Consider the following 7,239-nt stretch of genomic DNA (forward strand, 5'->3'; position numbering starts at 1 on the left):
GTGTTAATTATTGAAACTGTCCTACCGATTTGATTTGAAACTGCCTCATTGTTCTCTGTCTATCAGTGAAATTATGGAAAAAAAAAAGAGATTAAAGGAAATAAAATATGTAATGATTCTCACTTTTATAATAAAATTAAAAAAACTAGGATGCAAGAAAAACTAACTCATCACCTGCAAGACAATGCAAAGATGAACAACGTGAGAGTAATAGACATCAATGAGAAAGGAGGAGTCAATACAAATGACATAAAAGGAATATGGGCTGAAGTAATAGCACAAAGCTTCCCAAATATGGGGAAACAATCTGAAATTCAGATACTGAAGCATACAGAACTCCAAATAACTTCAACCCAATTAAACACACCGACAAGGCCTGGTAGATGGACCAGTAGATTAAGCGCTTGTCTGTGCAACACAAGGGCCTGAGTTAAATCCCTGGGTCTGCAAAAAATAAGGAAAAACATACCGAAACATATAATAGTCTAGATCCTAGAAATCCAGCACAAGAGCAATATACTGAAAGCTGCTGGAGAAAAGAAACAGATCACATTTAGAGGAAAACCCATCAGAATAATGGGAGACTTCTCTTCAAAAACCATGAAGTCAAGAAGAGCATGGAGCAGGATACTTCAAGTTCTCCATGAAAACAAATTACAGCCCAGACTGCTATACCCCGCAAAACTCTCTTTCAAATTGGATGCAGAAGTGAAATACTTCCATGACAAAGAACAACTAAAGAATTTCATGACAAAAAAGTCAATACTACACAGATTACTAAAAGATGCTCTAGAGAAGGACCAAAATGATCAAAACTCCATGAATGAGAATGGAAGGAACCCACTAAATAGTGAAAACAAACAGCACAAAAAGGAGTAAACAACAGAAGGTAAATAACATGTCAATCATAAGGCAATACATCTCAATTATTATCATCAGAATAAAAGGACTCAATTCACCAATTAAAGAAATAGACTGGACCGGCTGCGAGCCCGCTGGCCAGGAACCAGCATCGCGGCCCAGGCTGATCGCTGTCCTCCTCCTCCCACTCAGGCGGCGCTGGCGGTGGCCCTGGGACCCGCGGAAGCTGGCATGCTGGACAAGCTAGAGTTCAAGGAGGAAGCAGAAGACTCAGAAGGTGGTGTTTACATGCGATTCATGAGGTCCCACAAGTGCTATGACATCGTTCCAACTAGTTCCAAGCTTGTTTTTTTTTTTTTTTTTTTTTTTGATACTACATTAGAAGTGAAAAAAGCCTTTTTTGCATTGGTAGCCAACAGTGTCCGAGCAGCATCACTCTGGATAGTAAAAAGCAGAGTTTTGTAGGGATGCTAACAATCACCGATTTCATAAATATACTGCATAGATACTATAAATCACCCATGGTACAGATTTATGAATTAGCGGAACATAAGATTGAAATGTGGAGGGAACTTTATTTGCAAGAAACATTTAAGCCTTTAGTGAATATCTCTCCAGATGCAAGCCTCTTCGATGCTGTACACTCGTTGATTAAAAACAAAATCCACAGATTGCCAGTCATTGACCCTATCAGTGGGAATGCACTTTATATCCTTACTCACAAAAGAATCCTCAAGTTCCTCCAGCTTTTTATGTCTGACATGCCAAAGCCCACCTTCACGAAGCAGAACCTGCAGGAGCTGGGGACAGGAACCTACCTCAACATTGCCTTCATCCACCCGGACATGCCCATCATCAAAGCCCAGAACATATTTCTGGAGAGACGGATATCGGCGCTGCCTGTAGAGGACGAGTCAGGAAAAGTTGTAGATATTTATTCCAAATTTGATGTAATTAATCTTGCTGCTGAGAAGACCTACAATAACCTGGACATCACGGTGACACAGGCTCTGCAGCACCGGTCGCCGTACTTCGAGGGCGTGGTGAAGTCCAGCAAGCTGGAGACCCTGGAGACCATCGTAGACAGGATAGTGAGAGCCTAGGTCCATCGGCTGCTGGTGGTAAATGAGGCCGAATGTATCGTGTGCATCATTTCTCTGTCGGACATCCTGCAAGCCCTGATCCTCACGCCAGCAGGTGCTGCATGAAGGAGCCCGAAGCAGAATGACCACCGAGTGCAGCCGCCCTCGCAAAGCGTTTTGCCTCATGAACGCTGGCTGTGACAGAGAGGAAAATGGCTAAGAATGTATTCCAGGGTTTAGCAATGGGTATTTTTTTTTCAGTGATGTAAGCATTAAATTAAAAAAAAAAAATTCTGTGCTCGAAGATGCAGGCTTGCATTGAGAAACTTTTCAGACTTCCCTCTGAAGGATCTAAATGCTGTATGTTATAAAGTGCACCGTGTCCTGAAATCCTTCTCTTTCATTTCAAAGAATTTACTGGGTTGGGGCAGGTGTGTGACATAAGGTGCGTGCAGGGCACCCACAGTCCCAGTGCCTTATGTCGGGACCCAGCAATGTGTGTCCGCTGCTGCAGCTGGCCGCGCACAGGAGCGACGGACGCTGCTGCCGCGCTCACTCGAGGTGGGGGCCTTTGACCGTTCACCAAACCAGGGGTTTGCATCAGACCTGCGAAAGTCGCAAGCTGAGTATAAATAATTAACTTTACAACTTCAGTGACACTTTTTTTTTTTTTCGTTTGAAGTGTTTTATTCTGAGCTACCACGTGAATGAGGCTGCTTGAAAACAGCTCTATTTATTTTTATTTCCATGCCGGTTTTTTTTTTTTTTTTTTTTTTTACGTACCTTTTGATGGGAAAACTTCACTGCATCCATTAATGAACTCTTGGTGGCTATTTGAAAATGGCCATTTTCTCATAATTTAAGGACATGGCAGGAGATGGCTTCTAAAATAGTGGCCACAGGGTCCTTAGAAGCAAGTGAAAGGGAACCAAGTGCCAGATAAGTTGGCGTTTTTTGTTTTTTTTTTTGGCAAAATCATGACGGCCGTCCATACTACCACTGAAGAGACTGTATATTCTGCTGTGCATCTGCATTGTCACGCAGTCAAGGAGACCAGGGTTTCCTCACTGTGACCGCTTGGAAAACGCTGACACTGTATAAATATGGGGAGAGTTTGAGGGTTTTGTTTTTTGAATTGTTTTTCAGATTGAAAAATTAAAATAAATCCTACTATCGACCAGTTTGTTAAAAAAAAGAAGAAGAAATAGACTGGCACAGTAGATTAGCTAACACACTAGAGCAATATGCTGTATACATGAAAGACCCTTGACTGATAAAAAATTCATTGGCTGAAAGGCAAAATATGGAAAACAATACTATACAACTCAGTACCTCAACAAAATGCGGGGGTAGCAATCCTGTTCTCAGACAGTCTCAGTCTAAAACCAAGAATGATCAAGTGAAATAAAGAAGGACACTATATACTGATTAGGGGAAAAATTCAAGAGGAAGTGGTTAACATTCATAAATATGTATGCACTAAACACAGGAGCACCTTACTATATAAGACAAATCTTTTTTTTTTTTTTTTAGATTTGCATGTATTTTATTTACATGTACAAGATGTGATAACATATATGGTGAATTGTTATATTAAAAATTATTACAGTAAAAGACACATTGTCATTAAAAAAAAGACCCCAAGACAAAGCCACCCAGCTAGCTGCTTTGAAATTCTTGCTCTGCAGACACCTGTGAGAATAAGAAATGTGTATTGTTTTTATTTAAGCTAGAGAGTTCTGGGGTCGTTACACAGCAATAGATAATTCTTGTCTTCAGAGTTATTGATTATGTTTGATGAGACTGCGTCATGACTGAGCAAGATTAAAGCGCCACATGTAAGGTGATAAGACAAATCTTAATGGACATGAAAAATTTAACATGTGATACCACAATCTTAACAGGGGACTTTAACACTCCCATATCTCAAAAATATAGGTCGAGCAGAGAAAAATTAGAAAATAATTAGCAGAAGTGAAACAGAGCTTTGACCAAATGGACTTAGTGGACATATACAGAGTGTTCCACCCAACCACAGAAGAATATACCTTTTTTCCACCGCAAATTAGTCATTTTCTAAAATAGACCACATTGTACTGCATAGATAATGTTGAAGTAGTCAAGAAAACATTCAAGAAAACAGAAATTCTCCCATGCATAGTATCTGATCACAGTGCAATGCAACTGGAAGTAAATGACAAAAGAATACAGAAAAAAAACGCATAAATACATGGAAAGTAAACAATATCACTCTCAGCAAACAATGGGTCACAGATGAAATTATATGAACTATTGAAGAATATCTACAATTTCATGAAAATTCAAGCACAACTTATAGGAATTTATGGGATGTTATGAAAGCAATTCTTGGACTTTAAGTCCCTACAGAATATGATGAAAAACATTTAACAATTAGAATATATTTTAAAAACAGGCATAAAGAATTATATACTACTTATGTTTACACATAAGTCCAAAAATTTCACCATATATAACCTTGAAGCAGGGCAGTCCTACAATATTCCTTTTCCTGTCTCTTGCTTAAAGTTCAACATATCAATACTTTTTAAAAAAATCTTTATTTATTTATTTTGTATGTATGTGGCCAGCTCAGCCCACCAGGGGGCGGGGCTGGCTGGCATGTGGTGTTGGGGGATTGAACCGCGGTCCCTGTGCTTTGCTTGGCTTACCTTGTTCTAAGTAGGTGCTTTAGATCACTGAGCCATCTTACCAGCCCAACATATCAATACTTGATGAAAAATACCTGTTCTATATTGTGCCTAAGATGTTTGATATGCAGACAGAGAGTGAGGTTAAGCTTAACAGCCTAAGTTGTATGGCAATAACAATAAGCTTGTCTTCTGGATGGTTAACAACCTACGTTTGCAGACCAAAATTAGAGAAAAAGGAGGGCTGCAAGGAAAGACAACATCTTGGCCCTAGCCTTCTAAGGTCAATTAAGACTCACGACATATGTGAACTTGTGCTGTAACGTCATGTAACTCAGTAATGTCCCTAATTTTCTGATGAAGGAGATTATGGGGCCAAAGAGGAAAGTGATCGATGATGTAGAATGTGCATAAGGAGAATCACACGGAGAGAAAACATTCTCTCACACTTTCACAGAGAGCACATTGGCCAAGCAATGGCTTTGACTCATCCACATGGCTGACACTGACAAAGGTTCTACAATCTGAGGTACAGGATCTCAGGATAAATCCTGAGGTGATTTCACTGACCTTATCAGACTCAAAAGCTACAATTCTTGTTGCATAGGTCCTGCTTTACCTTGGTCTTAACCATCCAGCAGAAAAGTATAAAAATGAAATAGAAGAAGTAAAGCCATGCTGTTAGATTGAGCTGTGGGGGACTCATGTCAACAATTTCTGACACTGCCAGCGAAGCGGAAGACCCAATACTATTGTGGGCTGCTGGATTCTTTTAGAATATTTTGCTGAGTTTACACACCTATAATATTCAATTAATGGAACTTAACAAAAAAAGGTTATACAAATGAATGTCCATTTTGTATATGTGTATTCAAAGTGGTTAGGATAGATATATAGTTACATTTTCTTAATGAATAGAGTGATTTGTTCTGATGGTGTTTGTAAATAGGATATTATGTCCACATCTTGTACAGCAATTAACCACTAGGAAGAATGCATGCAATGTGTTAACTATTGAAACTGTCCTATCAATTTGTTTTGAAACTGTCTTATTGCTATTTGTTTATCAATAAAACTATGAGAAAAACAAACAAAAAAGAAAGCAGTTCTTACAGGAAAATTTAGAGCTGTGAACTCACATGTTAGGAAAACAGAATTGAAAAAATAAACACCTAAATACTGCAAATCTGACATCTACAAGAGGAAGAGAAAACCAAATTCAAAGCCCATGTATGTTAAGAAATATTAAAGATTAGAGCAGAAGTTAATTCAATCGAGGTGAAGAAAGCAATTCAAAGAACTAACGACTCAAAAACTGTTTCTTTGAAAGATTAAATAAAATTGATAAGTCCCTACCTAACCTCATCAAAAACAGGTAAGAAAAAATTCAAATACAAGCAATAAAAAATGAAAAACATGTAATCACCACAGACTCAGTGGAAATTCAGAAGATTAGCAACAGCTACTTTGTGAATCTTTACTCTCACAGAATGGAAGACAGAGAAGAAATGGCCAAATTCCTAGAAAGTTACAAATTACCAAAACTGAATGAAGTAGATGTAAGAAATCTCAATAACCCAATAATAGTCAATGAAATACAAAATGTAATGAAGAAAAACCTACTGACAAAGAAAAGTACAGGTCCTGATATATCCACAGATGAATTCTATAAGAAATTTACAAGATACATAATCCCTATAGTCCTCAAACTCTTCAATGAATTTGAAAAGGAGGCAATTCTCCGAAAATAGTTCCTGGAGGCAAGTATTATACTGATACCAAAACCAGGGAAAGACACAAGTAAAAAAAGAGCTCTAGGCCAATCACCCTCATGAACATAGATGCAATAATACTCAATACAATCCGCAGTAGAATACTGCAAATCATCAAGTAGACTATACACCATGACCAGGTAGGATTCATCCCAGGGATTCAAAGATAGTTCAGTATACACAAATCTATAAATGTCATACTCTATATCAATAGAACCAAATCCAAAAACCACATGATCATCTCAGTCCATGCACAAAAAGCTTCTGACAAAGTCCAACACTCATTCATGTTGAAAGTCCTATGGAAAACTGGAAAAGATGGCCTCTACTTCAATCTGATAAAAGCCATCTGTGACAATCTAACAGCTAACATAATGTAAAAGGAGGAAGGCTGAAATCTTTGAATCTAAGATCTCGTACAAGACAAGAATGTTCTCTATCACTACTCCTATTCATCATTCATTCTGGTTTTATAAATACATACTGATTGTTATATCATATGAATTACTGCTATACTGTTTTAAGTAAATGTTCACTTAAAAAGTGTAATAAATGAAAACAAGAGACAAGAATAAAAAATGTCAACAGACTGTCCTGCTATAATGCTGAATATAGCTAGATTTCTAAATTTCTGTGTAAAAATATAAAACTATTTATTCCTATATTTTTGCTTTTTCATTTTTTTTCACATCCAGTAGGTATTTAAACTTTATCATACCAATATCTGATGGGAAACCTGTTCCGTGCTATGTCTAATATGTTTTATATTCAGATAGAGAGTGAGCTTAAGCTCAACTGCCTATGTTATAGGGTAATAACATATTGAGCTTCTCTCCTGGTGGTTTAAACTTAAGT

The 7,239-nt window shown here is 37.8% G+C and overlaps 1 pseudogene; it reads left to right on the top strand.

The window, feature by feature from the left end:
- Positions 1-1,043: 1,043 nt before the first annotated feature.
- LOC101591938 lies at positions 1,044-2,119 on the top strand (annotated as a pseudogene).
- Positions 2,120-7,239: the final 5,120 nt, after the last annotated feature.

Source organism: Octodon degus, unplaced genomic scaffold (assembly GCF_000260255.1).
Source record: "Octodon degus isolate 3935 unplaced genomic scaffold, OctDeg1.0 scaffold00086, whole genome shotgun sequence".
NCBI lineage: Eukaryota > Metazoa > Chordata > Mammalia > Rodentia > Octodontidae > Octodon > Octodon degus.